This window comes from Podarcis erhardii (genome assembly GCF_964252035.2).
Source record: "Podarcis erhardii genome assembly, chromosome: 13".
NCBI lineage: Eukaryota > Metazoa > Chordata > Lepidosauria > Squamata > Lacertidae > Podarcis > Podarcis erhardii.
In genome coordinates this window covers 36,947,372-36,974,116 of record NC_138502.1, presented here as the reverse complement: position 1 = coordinate 36,974,116, position 26,745 = coordinate 36,947,372, and the positions used below count along the sequence as shown (strand labels likewise).

At 48.4% G+C, this 26,745-nt stretch overlaps 1 protein-coding gene across 2 annotated transcripts in view; it reads right to left on the bottom strand.

The window, feature by feature from the left end:
- The window catches only part of LRRC4B (leucine rich repeat containing 4B), a 154,226-nt gene extending 148,216 nt beyond the window's left edge, over positions 1-6,010 (bottom strand). Inside the window, exon 1 of one of the 2 annotated variants that reach the window (XM_081837854.1) lies at positions 5,598-6,010. The gene's annotated coding sequence lies outside the window, so the exon portion shown is untranslated. Of the gene's footprint in view, positions 1-2,201; positions 2,421-5,597 lie in introns of those variants that run through there. The other variant, XM_081837856.1, reaches the window with a different exon arrangement.
- Between the last annotated feature and the right edge of the window lie 20,735 nt (positions 6,011-26,745).

Sequence of the window (26,745 nt, the reverse complement as noted above, 5' to 3'; positions counted from 1 at the left end):
TTTGAAAATTTTGAATAAATATTATTTTAAAAAAATAAAATAGAATGATAGAGTTGGAAGGGACCCAAAGGGCCATCAAGCCCAACCCCTCGCAAACCAGGAATCTCCAAAAAGCAACCTCTGCTTAAGAACCTCCAGGGAAGGAGAGTCCTCAACTTCCCAAGGGAAGACCGCTCCACTAAGAAACTGCTCTTATTGTCAGAAAGTTTCCCCGTACGTTTAGCCCAAACGCCCTTTCTTGTAACTTGAAGCCATGGGTTCGAGTCCTACCCTCCAGAGCAGCCCTGTGGATATTGGAAGATGGCTACCAGTCTCCTCTTTGCCAGGCTAAACCTACGCAGCTCCTCATAAGGCTTGATTTCCAGACCCCTGATCATCACAGCAGCCTGGCATGCAGAAATAAAGCAGGGCAGGCTTTTCCAACTGCTTCCAGAAATATAGCCCAACCCAGCCCTCCCTTTTATATTTTCACGTGCTAGGCTGTTGTGAAAGTCACTGTTCGTTTGGCTTTTTAGGACATTGCATATATCCTCCTGCCTTTCCTGCAAGGAGCGCAAGTATGGCGTTCTAACCTCCTTCACTTCATCCTTACAATAACCCTGAGAGGTAGGTTACGCTGACAGATCACATGGGTGCTCCCGGACTGTCCTTTTTCCCAGAACCTCCAAGTGGTCCCTATTTTCCAGGGATAAAATTGCGGTGCTCAGAATTGGACACAGTCCATCATCCTGTTCTCACAGTGGGCAGCTAGGTGCCTGCGGAAAGTCCCAAACAAAGCCCCAAAACACACCAGCACTCTTCCTTCCTGCAGCGTCCAGAACTGGAGTCCGAAGGATAATAGCCTCTGGCAGTGGAGGCAGAAAGCCATCGGGGTAAGTAGCCACAGATAGCCTCCCACATTCCCTAAGGGGAGATTTGACTAGCTAGGAGTCTCAGTAACTGCAGGTGGGTGGCTAGATTCCAAATCCTCACAGTCTACTACACCTCTTGGAGAAGGGGCTCCAGCTTAGTGATAAGAGAGCAAAAACTTGGCAGTCTGAAGATCCCAGGATCACTCTCTGCCATTTCCAGTTAAAGAGGATCAGGGAGCAGATGATGGGAAACAGCCTCTGCCTTAGAGAGTGGCTGTCAATCAATGTGGGCAGTCCTGCCCCTGATGGACATGTGGCCTGACCTACCACAGACCCTCCAAGTGTCCCCGTTTTGCAGGGACAGTCCCAGATTTACAGAAGCCATCCCAGTTTCCGATTTGATCCCGGAATGTCCCATTTTTCTTCGGGCGTCCCTATTTACATAGGAGAAATGTTGGAGGGTTATGCATCCCCCCCAAGCCAAAGAGATAAGTAACTATGCAACCTTTAGAAGACATCTGAAGGAAGCCCTGTATGGGGAAGCTTTAAAAAAAAATGTTTGATGCTTTATTATGTTTCTATATATGGTGGAAGCTACCCAGGGTGGCTGGGGCAACCCAGTCAGATGGCTGGGGTAGAAATAATAAAATTATTATCATGGAACGGGACGTCCCTATTTTTTCATTGGAGAAAGGTTAGAGGAGATGCTACCGCAAGGCTCCTTCCTGCATTCCTATACGGCTGCCGCTGCTTAACACACCACACTTTCTCCCTGTTTCTGCACCGAATAAATACAACATGGTTCCTTCCACTTCCGTCCTTTTCGCACACACTCACGCAGCGGCAGATTGTTTCCTCCGCACACCTTCTACGAGAAGGAAATTCACATCGCCCTCCCTCTTCCCCTAGTCCCACCACAGAGACTAACGCGAACTGTTTTGTACATCAGAGCAGAATTTTGGGAGGGGGGTGGGCAGCGAAGGCAGCACACTTCTGGGGCAGAAACTAAATGGGTTCTCATTCCTTTTCCTTCCATCCCCATTCTCCTCCTTCCCATTGCCATGGTAACTGTTTCTATCAGAGCTTCTTGGCCACCTTTTCTGGCAGCTGTAGCCATGTAGAGTTTATATATGTATATAATTCTTACTCTGAATATATATTATACGCACTCGCGCTCTCACACACCCCAAAGCTGAGGGATGTAATTAAATTTACAAGTACAGGCCTAAGCTCATGGTATAAATTCGCAGTTAACAAGTCAGCTGTTTGCACTACAGATTAATCCCCAAAGCTTCATGATACCTCCCCAACTGCCTGTCCCCAACATTCTCCTGTCAACAATGAACTTACCGGAAATTAAGGAGCGAAAGCAACATCTGCCTAGGCCTCTTTCCCCACCTGTCTTCAGCAGCAACTGATGTGCGCTCCACACAAATGCACCACACCGGCATCCCTCTCAAATGTGACCTTTGCCAAACGGCTTCCTTGATCTTCCATTGCCGTATTTGCCACATGCACAAAGGCACAACCACGGAGCTCCCTGTTCCCTTCTGCCGAAGAGGAAGGAGAGTCGCCGCGTGCAATCATGACCCTCTTTTCCACATCCCCGACCCCCCCAAAAATCCCACAGAACAGGAGTATGGAAGACCTGCCAGTCACATCAGACTGTACTGCGTAAGATACACCACCTGCCTAATTAAGCCCTAGCCTGCTTCTCGTGTCTTTATTTCCCGAAATGTCCCTTGTGTTAACCTCTTTCGCAGTCAGCTCACACAGAAGCACATACAAAATTTCACCGCACCCCATGCTTGCAAAACATAGCCAGCCCCAAGCAATCTATTATGGGATTCCACTTTGGCGGCTTCATTCTTACCTACACCTGTAGGATCCTCTAATCTGTTATCTCATTGGTACTGCCATCACTCAAAACCAATCTCAGAGTCCACACTTCAATTAACCCTCCACATCTTCCGGGTTATTTGTTTGCGGGGACATCGCCAACATGCTAACTGAGCACAGAAGAGAAAAGGGAGGCATCAAAGGAGCATTGCGCTGCCAGAAAGACTCAGAGGGTGTGACGCTTCCCCCAAATGAACCCCTCAAATCCTGGCACCCGCAGCTCCTCACAAACCAGAACAGCTCCTCCATATCCGCTCCTCAGTCCAAGCATCTACAGCAACCTTAAAACCCCTACAGAGGCTCCCCCACCCGCAATTTTATGGCATCGGTTTGCAATTCTACTATTTCCAGTCCCCTCAAATTCCCTTGCACCAATATCCCACTCGCAGTCTGTAAGGTAACCATGACAACAAACAGCTGGTTCTGAGGCTTCTAGACACGTAGGCCTAGTTCCCACAAACGTGGAGGTAAACCTGTGTCTTGACTGTACCACTTCAGACTGCAGGTACAGGCCCATGTAACTGGGTGCTCCTCCATACAAATTAGTAAGTCCCTTTATATAGAAAACGATGGTGTCAGGGTGAAGGGTTCAGGCCTAGCTTTCTCCATTAATTTTACATATGGAAGAACTTGGGTTTATTATTATTATTCTCAGTATGGAGAAGCATTCAGCTCCTACCTGCACTTTGAAGTAGCACAGGTGACCTTCCTCACCTGCTGTTCATAAGACAGAGGTTTCACTGTGGAGGGTGAGGTTGGCCACCCATACAACAACACCATGTCTCAGCAAGCTTAAATAGTTTAAGACGAAAGGTGGTTTGGTACAATGTGGGAAGGCAACCCAACAAGGCTAGGACTAGCAGGGACCGGATTGTAGATTGTGGGGTATAGGAACAGAATCGTAGGGTTTGCTGATGGGGCAGGAGCAGGGGAAGATTTCAAGGGGGCTGAGGCAGGCCCACAGAACCTAGTTATTTTAAAAGGAGAAGGGCCTACATCATCACGATCTGAGAGGCTCTTTCTTTACCCTTTCGTATTTTTTATCTTTCGCTCCTTCGATGAACAGAAAACAACAGAAATGTCTGGAAAATTAACTTGCTTTAAACATTGCTTTAATCAAAAGATTGCATCGCACAGCGGCCATTAAACAGACTACAGCACCACAGATTATTATCTTTTGCCACATGTCCGTTTGACTTGCCTCGTGGCCTGAGTGCTTAATGCCGAACAGGACACGAGGAGCCACAATTTGACAGAACATGGTTGAGTGCGAGGGGGGAAGCCTACATTTTTTTTCTTGGGTCAGAATCCCACCCCCCTGGACAAGAGAAGCAGAAAGCCCACTTGCACTCCTGGAAGAGGGAAGAGGAAGAAGCACAAATAAAGGAATGGGGATAGCTGGGCTTACAAGCCAATATGCTCCCTTCTATTGGGGTACAGAGGGGTGTTGACAGGGCCCTCCAGGGAGAGGGGTTTGGGATCCTTGAAGTAATTTGCACCCAGATAAGTGCATGAGGTGGGGTGGGAAGGGGTGAGGGGGCACAGAAGCCAGTGGGGAGCGAGATGGGAGGGGAACCAAATAGCTCAGCTTGGCATGATAAGAGTTATGCAAAAGAAGCATTTAAGGGTCATCAATGGAGAGGAGGAGGAAACTCAGCAGGTGTTAAACCCAACAGTGCAGGGAAACCAGGTAGTGTTATAAGAAGGGGAGCTCAGCCCCCCTGGAACAGGGAAGTGGGTAGGCCTCATTTGGGGTATATACTCACTATGTGGGTGAGGTCATGGGTTCAAGATGCTTAAACCTTATGGCAGGATTAGGGAAGGCCTAGTCCGTCAAGGTGGGAGGGCAGGTCATTAGGAATATGTTGGAACAGAATATTATTGTGGGAATCTGTGGGTCTCGTGAATCTTGGGCGTGGGTAAGCTTAAGGGGGGAACGGAGGACCAGGAATGACTTCAAGTAGTCCACTGTGACACATAAGTAAAGAGGGGTTTGGCCCTGAATGGGGGGGGGGTGCTTCAAGGAGAGAAAAGATATGAGTTGGGTCTATTGACAGTAGGGAGGAAATTCCAGAGAAAGCCAGACGATAAGGTGAGAGGGAACCTGACTGTGGGGAGGCCTGAGGTAATGGAGGCAAGAGCGGAAAGACGCATTTATTGGAACCAGGCCTGGATGGGGATATATGGGGCTCATCAGCAGAGGAACACACACAACACACACACACCCTGCCCATTGTGGAGGTGTGGCATCGGGCCTGAGTAATAAGCACAGCTTGAGGGGAAAGCAAAGTGTGTTGCTATGGGAGCAGGCAATGAAGGGGAGGGGGCTAAACCTGAGAGGGGGGCTCTTTAGAGGACATAGTAAGTGAAAGCTTGCGAGACATATTTTTGGCGATCACAACGTTAGATTAAATGGGGGCTAGCTGGACCTGGGAGAGCAGGGTACAGTGGGAGGAGGGTTAGGCTACCAGGCCAATGGGGGGGGGAGGTAGCAAAGCAGCATCTTTCTGGCGGGGGGGGTTAAGATGGTGCCGTTTCCATAGCAACTTCCATCCATCATCCCCCTTACCTTTACTCCTGTCCTATCAGTCCCACCGACAGCCCCCCCCCACTGAATCACTGTCCCAATCTCACCCCTTACTCCTCCTAAGAATCATTTGCGCGCCCCTTCCTCCTTCCATATCGTGTGTGAACCGCAATGAATCCCTGCCCCAATCTAGCTTTTTCCCATCCTTCGGTAGATGAGAGCGCCCTTTCATTCGGGCTGCATATTACCACCCCACCCCACCACCCAAAAACCCCACCACCACCCAGCCATCCTCATCACCCCTTTGCCCACACACTCACCAAAGTGGGGGTCGTCGTGGAGACAGCATCCCCTGCGCGCTTTTCTCCGGCAACGTTGGCGCAGCTGGTTGTTCTCTCTCCTCCGCGTGCCCAGTTGGGGGGGCAAAGGCGCGCGGGGGGAGGCTACAGGCTCTCCCCCAGTCCCCTTAATGTTTGGGCTCCATACAGATCCCGGATCAGACCCAACGGGAGCCCCGCCAAGGCCTTGGGGAGGGGGCGAAGATGGAGCGGCAGCAAGCGAAGACCCACACGCAAAGCGAGCAAGCAAGCGAGCACACCCCAACCCCTCGTCCTGGCTCCGACCCGACCCGGCTGCCAAGGAAGAAGCCGACCCAACCAGCCAGCCAGCCAACCAACGGCGTCGGGAGCGCTGCAGCAAAAGCGCTCCTGCGAGGAGCAGGGACGCGAGTGGAATACTAATAGTGGGAAGGAGGGGTGGGGGGGGAGGAAGCGGGGAGGGGGAGGGGAGAGCGAGTGAGACGGGGGGGGAGAGAAAAGGAGGGTAACGCGGGAAGCGACTTAGGGAAGGAGCGAAAGCGATGGAGCGAGCAAAAGAGAGAAAGAGAGAGCGTGCGTTAAAAGGGTGATGGTGGTCAAGGCGCAGCGAGGGAGAGAAGACGGTGGCAGAGAACTGGGGCGGGAGGGGGGCAGGTGGGAGGATTAGGCGTGGTGGGCAGAATATTGATGTGGGGAAGACCCCGAAGCTGGTCCTCGTGTCTTAGAAGCAGGTGGTCTCTCTGCCTGCGCCCCTGATTGGTTTTTACCAAAAATGCAGGGGGGAAAGGAATGGCTACGTTGCTTGGGTTGGGCCACTTATTGGAAGGCGAGCTCCTCGCGACGACGCCCCGCGCCTTCGTTCAGATCGACGTAGCGGTCCTTATTCTGGGGAGGAAGACGGATCGGGCCGCCTTGGAGAGGCTTGTGGTTTGGTTTGGTTTGGCTTGGCTTGGTTTGGTTTGGCTTGGCTTGGCTTGTCTGCTCCAGGCCTTCTTCACGGCTCTCTGGCTCTCGCTCTCTTTCCCCCCGCTGCCCAATTATGGAGATTGCAAGTGTGTGTGTGTCTCGGGTTGGTTGGTTGGTTGTTTTGGGCCGGGAATCCGAGGGTCAGGAGGATGCCGAGGGAGCGCAGCTCTGGATAGATCCCAGGACCTACGGCGAAAGGGGCACTGAGATGGTACGGCGTTACCAGATAGGAGGAGAAGAGCAGGTCATCCGCTGCCCCTTTCATCATTGAGCAGACAGAGTCGCATCATCATCATGCCAGCCAAATAATAATAATAATAATAATAATAATAATAATAATAATAATAATAATAAATGTACTCAAATGTCATTTGCGTTAAGAGATGAATGAACTTGATTAGGAACTGTCCATACACCACAGGCAGGGAACCTGTAGCCTGCCAAAAAAATTGTTGAACAACTCCCATGATCCCTGACCACTGAACACAAGTTCTGGAGGTGATGGGAGTTGGAGTCCAATAAGACCTGGGAAGGTCACAGGTCCCCCATTGGTGCTATCTAGTTAATTTCACCACTCCTTGGGCTGTCTTGGGACTACGTATGGCTGTCATTTGGAGTCAGGAAAACAAAAAGCTTACAGGCTTCCTCTTCCTTCCTTAAATTTGAACTCTTGTGGTTTCTGTAAGGAAACCTGTGGCCCTTCAGATGTTGTAGGGCTACATTTCCCATCATCACTGACCACTGGCCATGGAAGTTGGATTCCAAGAATAGCTGGAGGGCCACGCAAGGTGTCCAACTCCACCAGAAAGTCATGTCAGAGTCTGCTGTGGAATGAACAAGGTGCCAGTGCAGTGGGGTGGAGAAGGAGTGAGAGTTTGAGACAAAAGGAGTAAGTATTGTTTACAATAAAAAAGATGTACAGTAACCCTGCAACAACTCTTCTTATCTCTGCGGCTACAATCTCCTGGGTGACGCGGACGTCATTGTGCAGTTGAATGCAAATGTACTCCGTCCATTTCCCTCCTTCGCCCCTCCATGCAGCCCCGGGAACTGGCAACCCACACTATGCCACTGTGTGGTCCCTCCAGATATTGTTGGTCTTACTAATTCCCATCAACCGAGCCAGTGGGTTCAAGGTGAGGGGTGATGGGAGTTGTAGTCCAGCAACATCTGAAAGGCCATAAATTCCCTGTCTCTGGCCTAACCAGTACGGAACTGACAGCCACCCCTCCAATAGTATTATTCTATGGGTGATATTACTTCTTTGTATCGCTGCAACAACAGCAACCTACAACCGTAATTCTTCCGTGGGCTCAGCTTGCCTTTTCCAATTTCACACTTGATCCTATGTTGATCTCACTTGTGGTCCATTAACAAGTTACTATCAGCCACAAGCCAGGACACCCTCGGCCCCATATGGTTGTAACTCAGAATTCCCACTCAGCATCCCTTTCAGCAGAGGAAAAATTTAAATTCATATCTTCCTACCTCAGCGCCAAGAGGGGATATTAAATCCCACTCTGCAGTTATTTGCTTAACAACATCTTCAAATATCTCAAGGGATATTTGAGGGAACAAGCTTGGTTTCTCCAGCTTTGGTGGGTAGGACTCGAATCCATGCCTTCGAGTTACAAGAAAGGAGATTCCAACTCAACATCTGGAACTTTCTGATGGTAAGAGCTGTTCAGTGAAAAGGTCTCCCTCGGGAGGTTGTGGAGTCTCTTTCCTTGGAGGTTTTTAAGCAGAGGTTGGATGGCCAGGTGCCGTGGATGCTTTAGCTGAGATTCCTGCATTCCAGGGGGTTGGACTAGATGACCCTCAGGGTTCCCTCCCAGCTATAAAATTCTATTATTCTATGAACTATTTGTTCATTTTAGAAAAATGCTTCAAAAATCGGTGTGGGAACCATCAGTTTGGCATTCTTGGCAAGACAGGGCCTGTGGGCAGTCATAGATAAATGCAGACCATATACGTTTTGTGATCCAGGTTTTCTGAGGTCACTTTCTGAAATATACTCGGAGTCGAGTGTGGATTTCATGCTCTTTATTCAGCTCATAGTAGTGAGGAATGCAAGTTCCCCCAAAGTGTCTGCTTTATATACATTATTTACACAATGGGCCCCACATGATTGGCTAATTCAGGGATTCTCCTGTAGGCCATTCAGGTTGCGGATTCACTTCCACCTGGAGTTGGATTGGGTGGCTCCTGCGGACCAATCAGACTGCTGTATTCTGAATCCTATTGTTCTAGGACCAATCAGACTGCTGCATTTTGGATCCTATTCAACTCAGTACATAACACTTTCTGAAGCTGGAATTGCCACTGGTGAAACATTCTGCTCCATTGACCAGGTGTGGAGAGACAGCTAGGCTCCTAGTTCTGTTTATATCGGGAGTAACCAATCCAAAGGCTTTATGTTGCCTGCCTGTCACAGGAGTTGCCAATCACAGTCTTAATTCTGCTCATGCCTGCTTCTCAAAGGGGCTGTTGTTCCATGCCTTCGGTTCCCAGAGGGGAGTGAACATAGACAGTCCAGAAAAACTGACTCAGCGACGTCCCACCTTCAGGAAACAAAATTTCTGGTTCAGGCCCTGGCATCTCTGTCAAGGGATGTCTAATGATCTCACATGTCCTAAGAATGTCCTTATTAGTAGATACATTGTCCAGTTCCAGGCTCCTGTTATATTGTCCAGCTCTTTGCCAGAAACTTGTTCAGTGACCCCACACCAAGTGCTGGTTTTTCGGGGTCACCCCTCCCCTGGCTGTTCTTGATATAACCACCTCCACGCACCAGCTGTAAAACTGGTACCCACGCAGAGCGAGGTGTGAGTGGTAGCTGCTGCTGCTTACGCATGGCATAAATTAGCACCCAGAGCTAAGGCCAAGCAAAAATGGGTCAGAAATCCAGACGACCTGAGGCTCCCCGGTGTTAGTTGTTGCTGACAAAATATTAAAAATGTTTAAGGCCACTCAAAATTTAAATCCCCCCTTCTCTCTCTGACTCCCTACTCACCAGAAGCTACAGGCACACATTTTCCCATGCCTTCACCAGAAATCAGACATCTCTAAACAGTGCGATACGCTGTTAGGTTGAGAGAAAAAAAAAGGTGTGACATTTGTGGATAAAGGAAAGGCAGTCCTAGCGTCAGAAAAGGTGCTGAGCTGCCTTCTGAAAGGTGCTGGAAGGAGCTGCAACAGATTTTGGGAAGCAAGCAAACATGTGCAGTTGTGCAATAAGCCAGGAGCCTCGACAAATTATGGACCAGCCACGACAGGTACGATGGGCTCGCTTGGGTGGCATCCCTATCTTCACAAAGTAGCCATATAATCCCATTATGGCACTCTGACATGACAAAATGCATTCCAAAGAGCTTGTGGCTCCACGGCCTGGATTGATCACCTAGGGGAGAACCATAGCTCAGCAGCCTCATGATTTGCACGACAACAGTCCAGTATCAATCCCTTTCATCTCCTGGCAGGGCTGGGAAAGACCCCTGGAGTCCTGCTGTCGATCGAAAGCAAAGTAAGTGTAGTACACAACCGGGAAGGGAAACCTTTTCATCCCACATTCTGTCATGGATAGCTTTCTGGGGATCACATGTCAGTGGTGATTCGAGTCAAAGGAAGAAGTAGATGGAGCAATGAGTTGTTGTTGTTGTTTATTGAATTTATATACCACCCTATACCTGGGGGTCTCAGGGCAGTTCACAGAATAAAATCAAGTTATAAAAGCCAAAATAACTAATAAAAATAAAAACAACAATCCAATAGCCCCCCCCCAAAAAAAAACAAAATTTAAAAGGGCATAGGATGTAAAACCATCAACCAAAGGCCTGGTTAAAAAGGAAGGTTTTTGCCTGGCACCTAAAGGTGTATAATGAAGGCGCCAGGCAAACGTCCCTGGGGAGAGCATTCCACAGACAGGGAGCCACTGCAGAGAAGGCCCCGTTCCCGTGTTGCCACCCTCTGGACCTCTCGAGTTGACTCTGGCCTCTGTGCAGCTGGTTAAATTACAGCCGCAGATACGTCAGAGATTCACACATACAGAGGCATTATCACCACTCAGAAGCACATTCCAGCCTGGCGAAACCATTGCACAGAGCAGAGCTTTCCTGTGGCTTGGAAAGAGTCTTGGGGGCTGGGTAGAAGGATATGGAGGGCCACATTGGATCCCCAGGGGTCCTGAGGTTCCCCACCCCTGGTCAACGCCATAGTAGACACTACAGAGATAGATTTTGTTTACTGGCTTGCTCATTTACTCTGTTTATCATTCCCCCTGCAACAGCCAAAGTTCTTGAGTGACGTCCGGATTAAAACACTAAAATCACAGTTTAGAACACTGGTCGATAACAGCACAAAACACCCCATAAAACAGAACAGCCTCCAAATCGCGAGTCATCTTCATTCTCTGTGCAGCAGACAGGTGGAGGAGAAGATCAGAATAAGGTGGACTCTTCCAGCTCCTTGACGTCCATGCTTCCTCCCAAGGGTCTAAGTCTGTGTTTCCCAAACACTCCAGCTGTTTTTAGACTACAGTTCCCATCATCCCTGACTACTAGTCTTGCTAGCTAGAGATGACGGGAGTTGTACTCCCTAAAACAGCTGGAGAGGAGACCCAAGTCTGGGAAACAGTCATCTAAGTTGAGCTTATGCACGTCCAAGTTGTATGTGGGAAGGTGGAGTTTTACATCAAGGAGCCCTGAAAAGAATGTGATTCTCCCATCTACAGTTTAAAATGGTTCAATCCGTTCTAGCGCTTTAGGATATTTCCCCCTTATTCCGCTGCACATGTGGGCCAGGCCTTGGTCTAATCCTCTTTTAAAGTCACCTGAGGCCTGATCTTCTCATGCAATGAAATGAGAGGGTAGATGTCTGAGTCAGTAGAATGGACTGAACTATTTCAGACTGGCAGGGGAGGGTGATCATATTTCTGAATGCTTCCTATGTAGTAATAAAAATAAAAATCACCATCATCATCCACTGATGATCCACCATATCATCTTCTGGGTCCATCTAACCCGCCAGCCTTGTTTCCTTGCTCTTTTACATTGTCCCACCCACTTTGGAACCCAGGAAAGCACAGCAACTGAAGTGTGAAGTCAAAATCTGGAAATGTCACATGTGAAATTGCTCATCTTTTAACTCAGATATGTATCATCACCAGAAATCGCCCTTCCCGTTTTTTGAACCAGAGGATTGGAAGATGGCCAATGGAATCGATGTTAGAGAGGGTGCCCAAACGTTTGTGTGCAGTGTTTGACATTTGCCAGGGGGCAGGTGAATTTTGCACCTGGCTTTCAATCACTTTTGACCAAGTGAAGATGCCTAGGCACTAGGATGGCGCCTGATATCTCCACCATATGGAGGTGCAGGCCTGGAGATCATTGGATCTGAATTGTTTCCATACACTAATACCCCATCCTGTAGAATTCTATCAATTATATTTTATCTGCACAACTGCAATGAATGCAGCCTGAGCAGAAGCAGTCACTATTAAGAAAAAGATTCATTTTTTTTCCAATGAAAATAGGAACATCCTAAGGAAAAGCAGGGGACACGAGTGGCGCTGTGGTGTAAAGCCTAGGACTTGCCGCTGTGGTGTAAAGCCTAGGACTTGCCGATCAGAAGGTCAGAGGTTTGAATCCCTGCGACGGGGTGAGCTCCCGTTGCTCGGTCCTGCTCCTGCCAACCTAGCAGTTCGAAAGCACGTCAAAGTGCAAGTAGATAAATAGGTACCGCTCCGGCGGGAAGGTAAACAGTGTTTCCGTGTGCTGCTCTGGTTTGCCAGAAGCAGCTTAGTCATGCTGGCCACAAGACCCCCTTGGCCAATAAAGCGAGATGAGCGCTGCAACCCCAGAGTCGGTCACGACCGGACCTAATGGTCAGGGGTCCATTATCTTTCCCTTAAGCCCAAACCACAGAGCCTAGGACTTGCCAATCAGAAGGTCGGCAGTTCAAATCCCCACAACGGTGTGAACTCCCGTTGCTTGGTCCCTGCTCCTGCCAACCTAGCAGTCCAAAAGCACATCAAAGTGCAAGTAGATAAATAGGTACCGCTCTGGTGGGAAGGTAAATGGCGTTTCCGTGTGCTGCTCTGGTTCGCCAGAAGCAGCTTAGTCATGCTGGCCACATGACCCGGAAGCCGGCTCCCTCGGCCAATAAAGCGAGATGAATGCCGCAACCCCAGAGTCGGCCACGACTGGACCTAATGGTCAGGGGTCCCTTTACCTTTATCTTTTAAGGAAAGGTGGACATTCCAGGATCAAATCAGAAACTGGGATGGCTTCTGTAAATCTAGAACTGTCCCTGGAAAATAGGGACACTTGATGGGTCTGTTGTTGTTTTATAACTGGTGTCACCTGTTTAAATACATACCTGTCTCAACCTGTCCATATATTCTGATCATTGTTGATTTTTCTTTATGGGACATTTGTTTCACTTCAGTTGTAACTCACTTTGTGAACAATTGTCTGCCAAATATGTCTGCCAAATAAACCAACATATAGTCTGCCAAATAAACCAACATATAGTACATGAAAGTCTGCAGGACCAGATATCACACGCCGAGCATGGATGTTTCAGTTGCAAAGTTCATGAGCTGCTGAGAATCGAGCATTTCATTGTTGTCATAAAGAGGGGCAAGATCTTGATCAGTATTGTGCTGGAAAAAAACATGAAAATCTTCACTGAATCCTATTTATATTCTCCACAAATGACGGCCCTGCGCTAAAATATTGGGAAGAAGTCATAAAGGTAATCAAAGAGACAGTAAAAGATTTAATTTCCCCAGACCCTCGAATCGTTCTATTAGGGTAGTTAAAAAGAAACAGTGAGAAGACAGGACATGGAATTAATTTCAAATCCATTGACAGCAGCTTGAATTGAAGCTGCTCGCGAATGGAAAAGATCTAAACTGCTATCAGTTGATGAATAGCCGAAAACTCTTGGAATGATAAAGTTAAACATATAGAGTCATGGTTCATGAAGCAAAGTGGGTGATGAATAATTTCCAGGGAAATGGTCATGATTAGGTTTTGGAACATCAAGTGTACACAACGTATAAATTTTAATGTTTTCACAGCAATATGGCTGTTTATTTGGTCCTGCCTTGTCTGCAAAATTTGGCTTCATGTAGAACCAAATAGTTCTTCATATATTTTTGGGCTCCAGCACCATTCAGCCCCCTACGTGGGTGGTGCTGTGGGTTAAACCACAGAGCCTCGGACTTGCCGATCAGAAGGTCGGCGGTTCGAATCCCCATGACGGGATGAGCTCCCATTGCTCAGTCCCTGCTCTTGCCAACCTAGCAGTTCGAAAGCATGTCAAAGTGCAAGTAGATAAATAGGTACCCATCCAGCGGGAAGGTAAACGGCGTATCCATGCGCTACTCTGGTTTGCCAGAAGAGGCTTAGTCATGCTGGCCACATGACCCGGAAGCTGTACGCCGGCTCCCTCGGCCAATAAAGCGAGATGAGCGCTGCAACCCCAGAGTCGGCCACGACTGGGCCTAACAGTCAGGGGTCCCTTTACCATTCAGCCCCAGCCAGCATGTCCAATGGTCAGGGAACTGTATTCTCGCAACATCTGGAGGACCACAGAAACCCACCTCTAGTTCCACACCGTATATTTAAAGCACATTCAACACACATTTAAAGCACCCGACTTCCCCAAAAGAATTCTGGGATCTGTAGTTCACCCCTCACAGCTCATTTGGTGCTGATTCTGGGCAAGATCTCGCCGAAATAACGTGAGATTTCTTTCTTTCTTTGGTATTTATATTTTATTGAAAATGTTTCGATTATAAAGAAATAAAGCGATGCAAGGAAAAAGGGAAAAAGAAAAAAAAGGCACAAAAATGTGTAGAAGGAAGAAGAAAAGATTTCATAAGAACCATGTGCGATTTCAGTGAGATCTCACATGAAATCAGCACCAGTACCAACACCACTTCTATGCTGCCAGTGGAGATGGCAGAGCAGACAGGGTGCTCGTGGGCTGCCTTGGAGGTTTCTACCGCCTGAGGCGCCGGCCTCACCCTGCCAAATGGCTGGGTTGGCCCTGCCCTGCACTTCCCAGTGCATTTCCCTATCACGTTCCTGTTGAATGGTTTCTTTAAATGTAAAGGTTCATCATTGTTCCACCTAATGTGTATATCTTTAAGGGGCCAGAGCAAGGGCCAGAGCAAGATAACGAGACCCAGCTTTACAGCTGTGAAACATAGCAGGTGCTGCCGAGTTGCATTGATTAAGGTGTGTCAGCATTTGCACGTAGTATATAAGGAGCAGCACCTAGCTCTCCCATTACCCTGGGGGTTGGGTTGGTGGTTGGGTCTGGTTTGTTGTTAATGTATTTAGTGTATAAGGAGTTTTTGTTTTTTGTAATTAAAACCTTGTTTAAGTTATTTTTGAGTCCCTTTCTTTTTAATGCATGGTCTCCCCAGCAAGCTCTCTGCAGCGCTACCATACTGCAAATAGCCAACAGTTCCACCTTGTGAAGAGTTCAATCCTTTGGGGGAAATGGATTTGTTGGGAAAGACATCCCAATCAACTATAATAGCGCAACCTTCATTTGCTTGTGTGTGACTGATTCGCATCTGGAAATAGCCACAGTCTGGGAGCACCCATGTCATCTCTCAGCCTAACCTACCTCACAGGGTTGTTTGTAAGGATGAAATGAAGTGGGTTGGAATGCCACCTTGCGCTCCTTGCTGGCAAAGCAGGAGGATATGTGCAATGTCCTAAAAAGCCAAACAAACACTGACTTTCCCAGCAGCTTAAAGGTAAAGGTAAAGGGACCCCTGACCATTAGGTCCAGTCGTGACTGACTCTGAGGTTGCAGCACTCATCTTGCTTTATTGGCTGAGGGAGCCGGCGTACAGCTTCCGGGTCATGTGGCCAGCATGACTAAGCCACTTCTGGCGAACCAGAGCAGTGCACGGAAACGCCGTTTACCTTCCTGCCACAGCGGTACCTATTTATCTACTTGCACTTTGACGTGCTTTTGAACTGCTAGGTTGGCAGGAGCTGGGACCGAGCAACGGGAGCTCACCCCATCGCAGGGATTCGAACTGCCCACCTTCTGATCAGCAAGCCCTAGGCTCTGTGGTTTAACCCACAGCGCCACCTGCGTCCCAGATGGGAGGGGTAGGTGGGCTATATTTCTGGAAGCAGTTGGAGAAGCTGGCCCTGCTTTATTTCTGCATGCCGGGCTGCTGTGAAAGGCACATGACGAAGGCCGAGCAAACTCAATTTGTTGAGGATCTGCTGGGCAACTCCAGATAAGCCAGGAGAGAGAACAGCCAGGCAAATTAAGGCCCCTGCTGCGGAGCAAATTATCTGGGAGTGTCTCAGTGTAGGGAACTGGCCTCCCCTATTCCACGCACAGAGCTCCTTTTGAAATCCCCAAGCAGTTGGGTATGTGCCGGCTGACGATGATGGCTTTCTCAGCAGCCTGCATGCTCCTCTGCTGCTACGGGAATGTTCACCACGCCACAGACTTTGTGGCCAGCAGGAAGGACCGTCTCAGGGACGACGCCAGGAAGCCCAGGTTGTGGGGCAGATTGGTGGGCGCTGGTCCCAGAGAACTGGGTCTGAGAAGGAACCGGGGGGGGGGTTGAGTTGGCAGGAATCAGCCGTCAGGCGAACAAGCCCCTCCTGCACAGCCTGGCCTGGCTTTGCTCCACGGAAACTGACCTGGTTGTTGCCAATTGTCTCTTCCTTTCACAGAGGCTGCTAGGATGAGGCCGGCCAATGGGACCTGGCAGGTTTGGGGAAGGGCCAGCCATGTTGAAAATCCTCCTGCGCCTTGCAGGATCCAAGTTCCACAGGAGGACACTCATCCTCTGGCATGGTTCTCTACCACCACCACCACCACAAGAGATTTGACTCTCCAGAGGTGGAACAGGGAGGGAGGGAGAGAGAGGCGCCTGGCAGCCCTCTTTGACAACCAGCAGAAATGTGATCTCGCTGACAGACCATCAGAAACTGAGCCAAGGGAGAATGCATTCTGTTATTCTAGCTGTTTTCTGAAGCTGGGAATGTTTATCTAGGCTGCAGCATGAGACAGGGATTGGGGACTCTGCCATTTTGGGATGCAGGCAGACGAAGCCGTCGTGGGAGCAGGAGAGGCACAGGATGAATTTGCATGGGGCGGGGGCCGCCACTACTGTGGCCCTCACAGGGCCGGCCCTCCTATTAGCTTCAGGCAGCAAATGTTGTGTGCAGGTAGCAGTAGCAGCCCCTTCAGTTGTTCCTCCCAAGCCCCTGAATCAGCGTGTGCTGGTTTGCTAGGGCACAGCCCCAATGACCCCAGCTTGCCCCCAGGCAGTTTCACCCTTCTTACAACCAGTCAGTGGCGTAGCATGGGGGGGGCAGGGGGTGGTTGCCCTCAGCACAAACATTTTAGGAGCACAAAATTTAAACACCCGGTGCTGCCTCGGTAAAGCTGTGCACTTCCGTTGTTTGGCTCCATTGAAAACGGATACACTAGCCGTTTTCCTCTTTCCCACCCAACCCTCCGCAAGGCCCCGGGCACTGGCAACCCATGCTACACCACTGCAGCCAGTTCAGTGGTTGGCTAAGGCTGTCAGCTTTCTCCTCCTTAGTCCAAGGCATTGCGCTTGCAGAGATCAGTCGGGAGGAGGAATGGAACACAGCTAGAATTAGTTGTCTCTGCCTGTCATTGGCTCTGGCGCCACCTACTGTTGGCCTCCCTGCCTTCCAGCCAATGGGCACCAGCCGGCACTGCCTCTAACTGTTAGAAAATGAACTTGTGCATGCCATGTGGGCTGCCATGCACCTTCTTGCACTACAGGGGCAGTGTCGGTGGTGCTATCCTGTCATCAGTGTCAAAGCAAGTCTCAGCTGTCAGTCCAGGTGTTTTCTGAGCATGGACTCAGGCCGGGGTATGCATGCACCATCTTGTACAGTATTTGCCTCAGGAAGCGCAATTGATCTTGAACTATACTTGGCCTCCCAGGATCCACCGCCTGAGCCTGCCTCCTCCTGCTGCTTAATGGTACAGCCGGCCCTGCAGGTCATTTGGCACGGACTTGTGTAAAATGGGGAGCATTCAGGGACGTGGGTGGCGCTGTGGTCTAAACCACTGAGCCTCTTGGGCTTGCCAATCAGAAGGTCGGCGGTTCGAATCCCCGCGATGGGGTGAGCTTCCATTGCTCTGTCCCAGCTCCTGCCAACCTAGCATTTCGAAAGCAGGCCAGTGCAAGTAGATAAATAGGTACCACTGTGGTGGGAAGGTAAACGGCGTTTCTGTGCACTCTGGTTTCCTTCACGGTGTCCCATTGTGCCAGAAGTGGTTTAGTCATGCTGGCCACATGACCCAGAAAGCTGTCTGTGGACAAACACCAACTCCCTCAGCCTGAAAAGCAAGATGAGCACCGCAACGCCATAGTCGCCTTTGACTGGATTTAGCTGTCCAGGGGTCCTTTACCTTTAAAAAAATAAAAATAAAATTTAAAAAAGGGAGCATTCAGGGAGAGGAGTGCATTGCAGATATGGAGGCTTGCCTGTAGTGCTGGAAAAGGGTAGGAGTTTGGAAAACACCCACACACCAGCAGAGTGTTTTAAAAAAGGGAAATGCCTCATTTTTGCGTCCGCTCTTGCCAGAAAGCTCTATATTTTTGCTGTGAGGCAAGATCAGCGCTTCCTCCGCCCCTGGAATGGCGTGATAGCATAGTACTTTTCAGCAGCGTATTAATAAAGTACCAGATCTAGGAGTACCAAGAGTAATGCTGCAATCCAGCGCACCCTTGGGAATAATCCTAATAAGACGTCATGTAGAGACTGCTAGACAGCCTTGGAGTGCCTGTGAGATCCTGCGAAGATTATCTCTGAGGGAGGATGTGTGAATCAGGGGAGTTTCTGCGACACCAGAGCAGAGACTGTCAACATGGTGCACTCCAGATGTTGTCGAACTACAACTTCCATTATCCTTGATGGCTGGCCCTGCTGACTAGGGCTAATGGGAGATGGAGTCCAAAAGCTACAATTTTCCCTGGATTATTCCAAATGTTTCCTAAGTGCTGGGTGTAGCCAAAGCAGGGCGGATGATAGCTGGTTCATGAAAGTTTGGTGTGCTCAGGAATCAGCCTTCATTTGTGTTATGTACTGAGTTGAATAGAATCCAAAATGCAGCAGTCTGATTGGTCCTAAAACAATAAGATCCAAAATGCAGCAGTCTGATTGGTCCTAGAACAATAGGAGTCAGAATGCAGCAGTCTGATTGGTCCTAGAACAATGCAGCAGTATGATTGGTCTGCAGGAGCCACCCAATCCAGCGCCAGGTGAAAGTGAATCCACAGCCTGATTGGCCTACAGAAGAATTCCGGAATTAGCCAATCACGTGCAGCCCATTGTGTAAATAATGTATATAAAGCAGATACTTTGGGGGAACTTGCATGCTTCCTCACCACTATGAGCTGAATAAAGAGCATGAAATCCACTCTCGACTCTGAGTATATTTCAATTCGCTAGAAGGGTACAGAACACAGGTGCTGAATCTTCTCAGAAGCTGTCGTCACTTGAGGATGGTCACCAACGATATCAGCATTCTCAGCAAGCGGTCATTCTTTGGAAGAAGGCAGGACAGTTAAGCTGGTATAAAAGTGGTGCAGGTTTTTAGCACAGATATGTCCGCAGAAGCACAAAACACATGTTGTTTATTGTACCATCTGTTGCTGGAGAAGTTTGTTTGCTTGTTATTTATCTGAAAATGTATTTATATACAGTACCGCCCTTCTGCAAAACCTTTAAAAGCACTATGGAACAATAGTTAAAATGACTGGCTACCCAGGACAGGTGGCGGAGATACTTTTGCCTTCCAGGTGCTGCTGAACTACAACTCCCATCATCCTTTGCAACTGGTCATGATGGCTGCAGCTGATGGGAGTTGTAGTTTGGCAACATCTGAAGGGCCGGCCCAGGAGAATCCCTGCTACAGGCCTGTGTTAAGAGCCCTTCTGGGCAGTGCTATTTTTCTTGAAAAAGGGGTGCCAGAACTCACAATGAACTCCTGCCTTGTTCTCTTATAATGGCAATGGCACACACCTGAGAAGTGCTGGAACTGAGTTCCAGTGAGTTCTGGCTTTTAAAAAGCCCTGCTTCCACGGGAGCTGAATATATAGCCCTATTTAATAACTAACACCTGTATGGAACCTGAATGCAGTAGAAACAGCCAACACAACTCAAGACAACTGGGACACTAACCTGTCAGATTTAAGCACATTCAGATCCTACGACCAGAAAGCACACACTGACGTTTCTCCCAATGTAAGGTCCTAAACAGGATATGGCTCCTTCTACACTGACAATGGGATGCGGGTGGCGCTGTGGGTTAAACCACAGAAGCCTAGGACTTGCTGATCAGAAGGTCGGTGGTTCGAATCCCCGCGAGGGGGTGAGCTCCTGTTGCTTGGTCCTAGCTCCTGCCAACCTAGCAGTTCAAGAGCACATCAAAGTGCAAGCAGATAAATAGGTACCGCTCCAGCGGGAAGGTAAACGGCAGTGGCGTAGCGTGGGTTGTCAGCACCCGGGGCAAGGCAAGTAATTTGCGCCCCCTAACCCGTGGATTTGCGCCCCCTAACCCGTGGATTTGCCCTAACCCCAGATGTTGCGCCCGGTGCGGCCGGCCCCCCCTGCACCCCCCACGCTACGCCACTGGTAAACGGCGTTTCCGTGTGCTGCTCTGGTTCGCCAGAAGCAGCTTAGTCATGCTGGCCACATGACCCGGAAGCTGTACGCCAGCTCCCTTGGCCAATAAAGCGAGATGAGCGCTGCAACCCCAGAGTCGGTCACGACTGGACCTAATGGTCAGGGGTCCCTTTACCTTTACCTATTACACTGATAATAAGTGCCTAGAAGGGGGAATGATTTCTCATGCAAACTGCTGAAATGTAAGTAAAGGACAGTGGGGTTTTTCTGGGGGGACGCAGGGGCAGTGGCGTAGCGTGGGGGGTGCAGGGGGGGCCGGCCGCACCGGGCGCAACATCTGGGGTTAGGGCAAATCCACGGGTTAGGGGGCGCAAATCCACGGGTTAGGGGGCGCAAATTACTTGCCTTGCCCCGGGTGCTGACAACCCACGCTACGCCACTGCGCAGGGGTACTCATACCCCTAAACATTTTGTGAATCTGTGTACTTTTGTCCATTTATTGTATTTGTTTTTCCTGATTTGAACTATAAAATTGTGATTTTATGAGTCAAAATGAAAGTACCCGTCTCCTCCTCCTCCTCCTCTTCCTCCTTTGGTGATCACTCGTAGCCAAGTAAGATTGTCTTCCAGAAACACAGTTTTAACAATGAGTCCGTAAGTGGTTGTGGAGGCCAATTCTGGATCCACACATCCTTCCACAGTGGGGACTTTGGTTTCCGGGCAGGAGTTGATCACGGTGTGGATTTGCCAAGCATGCCTTCCTCTTAGCACATTTCTCCCTTGCGTCCTGAGTTCAAGTGTCTTCAAAGCCCATGACACCTTTGGTAAAGGCTGTTCTCCAATTTGACTATGGAGTGTAGCGCTCATCTGCCAAGGGTCTTTCAAGGTCATGTAGCCAGCATGACTAAACCCCTTCTGGTGCAACAGGACGCATGATAGAAGCCAGAGCATACAAAAACGCTGTCTACTTTCATGCCGCAGTGATACCTGTTTATCTACTTGCATTGGTTTGCTTTCAAACTGCTAAGTTGGCAGGAGCTGGGAAAGAGAAACAGGAACTCACTTCGCCACAGGGATTTGAACCACCAACCTTCTGATCGGCAAGCCCAATAGGTTCAGTGGTTTAGCCCACAGCGCCACCCGCATCCTTCCAAATGCTGAAATGTACTTTTCTACATCAGCTGTAAAAGGTGCAGACCTCTCGCAAGGGGACTCGGAAGTGTTTAACTTTGGCTGCGTCTATGCCCTTGGATAGAATCAAGTGGGAAATGCAAATGTATGTTTGGTCAGCCGTACAGGCCTGAATGTATTTACTGCTTTGAGATTTGCATATTATTCATTTTGGATGAATGTGACAGTGGCTAGAAATCACAAGCGGGGAAGGTATTGCGGTGCTCAGATCCTTCTTCTTCCAGGGGTATCTGCAAGAACAGGATGCTAGACAAGATGGATCTGCAGGGCTCTTCTTAGGTTTTCAGGTTCCTAAAAGAGCTGCAGAAGGATAGCAGAAATCTGGCAAGTTGCATTAACGAAGAAAAACCCTGCTCACAAAGGGTGCAGTTTAAACATCGAACATAGGACCTGAGTATAGAATATAGGCATTCTCTCTATATATCTATGAATGAATAAAACTGGATCAATGGCTCTCTTTAAAAATATATATATATATACTTTTCAGATATATGCATTTCACTGATTTTACCATCTTTTATTTTTGACATTTCAAAATTTGACTTCCTTCCCCCTCTTTCTGCGGTTCCTTAAATTTATTTTTAATATCTTCTGCATATCCAAATTCACTTAACTTGCTCATTTATTCATCTTCTTTAAAGATATACTCTTATGTAACTGCAGGTTATTACAATAATCCTGCCAGTGTTTTTATCTGTTTACAATTTATCTATAAATATTCAACAAACGATTTCCACTCTTTTATAAAAAGTTTGTTATCTTGATTTCTTATTCTTCCAGTAAGTTTTGCCATTTCTGCGTATTCCATAACTTTTTGTATCCATTCTTCCTTTGCTGGGACTACTTCTTCTTTCCATTTTTGGGCAAGTAACATTCTTGCTGCTGTAGTCTCCTACATGAATAAGTTTCTATACAATTTAGGTACTTCTGTCCCTATAATTACCAAGAGAAAGGCTTCTGGGTTTTTTTACAAACATTATTTTGAACATCTTTTTCATTTCATTGTATATCATTTCCCACTAAGCCTTAACCTTACTGCAAGACCACCACATATGATAAAAGGAACCTTCTTTCTCTTTACATTTCCAACACTTATTTGATTTAGATTTATACATTTTTGCCAGTTTACTCAGTGAACATGGAACCTTCTTAGACAAAAGGAAATACCGGTATTTTTTCGCTTAGGCCATAACAGTTAAAGTATGGAAGGAGGACAACACTATCTGTGACAGATAGGTAGCCGTGTTGGTCTGCCATAGTCAAAAGAAAACAAATTCCTTCCAGTAGCACCTTAAAGACCAACTAAGTCAGTTCTTGGTATGAGCTTTCGTGTGCATGCACACTTATCTGAAGTGTGAAGAAGTGTGCATGCACACGAAAGCTCATACCAAGAACTGACTTAGTTGGTCTTTAAGGTGCTACTGGAAGGAATTTGTTTTGTGTTAACACTATCTGTGGTTGCTCACCACACTGGCTGTGCTTTTCTTTCACTGTCAATGGCAGTACACCAGTGCCAGATTTAGGTTTGATGAGGCCCTAAGCTACTGAAGGTAATGGGGCCCTTTAATATCCAGCTATCCTTTGTCAACAACAAATTGTCACTGTTTTTTGTTTTAAATATACGCCATATGGTAATTTATGGACCTTATAGGTATCTAAAGCCATTTGCACATGTTGCCATGCAGCCAGTCCATGCAGAATGTAGGCACCCGATATATAGAAAAACCTAGACAGCATCTTAAAAAACAGAGACATCATCTTGCCGACAAAGGTCCGTATAGTTAAAGCTATGGTTTCCCCCGTAGTGATGTATGGAAGTGAGAGCTGGACCATAAAGAAGGCTGATCGCCAAAGAATTGATGCTTTTGAATTATGGTGCTGGAGGAGATTCTTGAGAGTCCCATGGACTGCAAGAAGATCAAACCTCTCCATTCTGAAGGAAATCAGCCCTGAGTACTCACTGGAAGGACAGATCCTGAAGCTGGCCACCTCATGAGAAGAAAAGACTCCCTGGAAAAGACCCTGATGTTGGGAAAGATTGAGGGCACAAGGAGAAGCGGACGACAGAGGACGAGATGGTTGTATAGTGTTCTTGAAGCTACCAACATGAGTTTGACCAAGCTGCGGGAGGCAGTGGAAGACAGGAGTGCCTGGTGTGCTCTGGTCCATGGGGTCACAAAGAGTCAGACACGACTAAACAACAACAACAACATATATAGAAAGAAGCAAACCAGTGATATTTTAGGGAGCAGGCTAGCAGGCGGGGCCCATTACTTACATCGTAGGAGCCTACACAACACAAAACACTGTTGCTGTAAGTAGGCTTTATTTTATTTGTTTTTTATCTTATATTTTGGAAATGTACATCCAGTTTTCTCCCCTTTAATTTTTTATTGGGGCCCCCAAGAGAGTGGGACCCTAAGCTGTAGCTTGTTTAGCTTATACGTAAATCCGGCACTGCACCACACCTCTGAATGCAGGTTCCTGAGAATCACAAGTGGGAAGAGTGCTGTTGTGCTTGCCTCCTTATTCCGGTCTTCCCATGGGCATCTGCTTGGCCAGTGTGCGAACAGGATGCTGGGCTAGATAAGAGCTTTCACCTGATCCAGAAGAGTTCTTCTCACGTTCTTATGATGGGGCAATGCAAAAATTCCTCTTTAGTAAGGAAAAGGTAAAGGGACCCCTGACCATTAGGTCCAGTCGTGACCAACTCTGGGGTTGCGGTGCTCATCTCGCTTTACTGGCCGAGGGAGCTGGTGTACAGCTGCCAGGTCATGCGGCCAGCATGACCAAGCCACTTCTGGTGAACCAGAGCAGCGCATGGAAATGCCGTTTACCTTCCCGCTGGAGTGGTACCTGTGTATCTACTTGCACTTTGACGTGCTTTCGAACTGCTAGGTTGGCAGGAGCAGGGACCGAGCAACGGGAGCTCACCCCGTTGCGGGGATTCGAACCGCCGACCTTCTGATCGGCAAGTCCTAGGCTCTGTGGTTTAACCCACAGTGCCACCCGCGTTAGTTAACTAGAGTGGCCACATGAAAAATAAAAACAACAACCCACCCTTTTCAATCTCCCTCCCCCACCCCCCTCTGCTTTTCACTTTACAACTCAAGAATGAAGAAAATGTTCAGGCTATTTTCTTTGTTCCCTGAAGTGTAACAAGGCAACAAATTGACCCAGGAGGTTCGGGGAGGGTGGAGGGAGGATCACAATTTGTTTCTTCTGCCTTGGTTTCTCCAGCTTCTCTTCTCGCTTCACACACGCAAAAAGCCTGCCTTCTCATTCCTCCAGCTTCTGCACAAACTAAGATTGGCAGCTGCCACTCAGGAGAGGCAAACACATCGTGCCTTTCACCCTGCGACTGATGTCCCAAGAGGCAGCTGCTCTGACTAGGCGTCTGTGAAAGAACGGAGAAAGGGCCAGAGCTCATTGGCAGAGCATAACACAGGGTCCCTGGACGTTTCACCGTCTATTGATCCCTGTGCCACTACTTTATTTCTCGCTGCCACCACCCAGGCCCTACCTGGTACAATACTGAGTCCAGTCAGGGTTAAATTGGAACATAAACTTCTGTTTATTTATTGCAGTTTAACAAGCGTGTGGTTTCATAAACGGTATCGGTCCATTGCAATCACGGGGTGCCTATCCAGACTTCCGCTACCTGCTCTCACTCACTAAACCACCTCTTAGATATTTACTTGTCTTCCTAGCTCCTAACTGTTCCTGGCTCAGCTTATTCCGCTACACTAACTCAACCTACCCACAGTCTCTATCCCAATTCACTCCCACTCCAACCAACCACCCAACGAACTCCTCCCTTTGCCCCTCCAAGAGCTCATTTTATTGTCCCTCTGACTCCACCCCCTGGGTTCTGATTGGGTAACCTGTTTAACTATTTCACCTCCAGCACTCTCATATGTTAACGTCACAGGCATCTCTAGGTAGGGGCGGGACTATCCCCTGCATAAAAATCTTAGAGAGCTGCTGCCAGACAGTGTTAGTACTACTAGGGGGACCATTGCTCTGACTCAGTGTGAGGCAGCTCCCTGCACTGCTATGCTCATAACTTAAAAAGCAATGATTAGCCTCCGTGCTGTGTTTTGGTACAATGGAATAACTGTGCGCTAATAATAATACTAATAAATAAATAATAATAATAATAATAAATTTATTATTTATACTCCACCCATCTGGCTGAGTTTTCCCAGCCACTCTGGGCAGCTCCCAATGGAATATTAAAAACAATACAGCATTAAATATTAAAAACTTCCCTAAACAGGGCTGCCTTCAGATGTCTTTTAAAAATAGGATAGGTGCTTATTTCCTTGACATCTGATGGGAGGATGTTCCACAGAGCGGGCGCCACTACCAAGAAGGCCCTCTGTCTGGTTCCCTGTAACCTCACTTCTCGCAATGAGGGAACTGCCAGAAGGACCTCGGAGCTGGATCTCGGTGTCCGGGCTGAATGATGGGGGTGGAGACGCTCCTTCAGGTATACAGGGCCGAGGCCGTTTAGGGCTTTAAAGGTGAGCACCCAATACTTTGAATTGTGCTCGGAAATGTGTTGGGAGCCAATGTAGGTCTTTCAGGACCGGTGTTATATGGTCCCAGCGGCCACTCCCAGTCACCAGTCTAGCTGTCGCATTCTGGATTAGTTGTAGTTTCCGGGTCACCTTCAAAGGTAGCCCCATGTACAGTGCATTGCAGTAGTCCAAGCAGTAGATAACTAGAGCATGCACCACTCCAGCAAGACAGTCACACACAGCCTCCAGAATCGCACTCCTTCTGGCTTAGGGCAAGAATGGGGAACTTCACAGCCCAATTAATTGAATTGATTTGTATCCCAAGAGCTCAGGGTGGTATACATGGTTTCCCCCTCCCCATCTTACCCTCGAACAACCCTGCGAGGTAGGCTAAGAGACAGTGGCAGGCCCAAGGTCACCGAGTAAGAATCATGGCTTGAGTGGGGATTTGAACCCTGGTCTCCCAGATCCTAGTCCAACACCTTAACCACACTCCACCACAGTGACCTGCCAGACCTCCCTTACTTGGCTTGTGAGACCATTTAGGTCAAACCAGACACCCCTGTCCTATACCTCTGATGTTGTATATGTCACCCAGTGTGTGGCAGATAAAGACACTTTCAGATGAAAAGGGATCAGTTGATCATCAGGACTTACAAGTGCCTTTTCCTGCGAGGTTTGATTTCAGACCATGTCAGTGGGAATGGGCTGCCTGATGTTACTGCGATGGCAGGTGATTGGCAGGTGGAACCGCTCTGGCCTGCAACAAACCTTGCTGCAGGCCTGTGTTAAGAGCCCTGCAAGGGA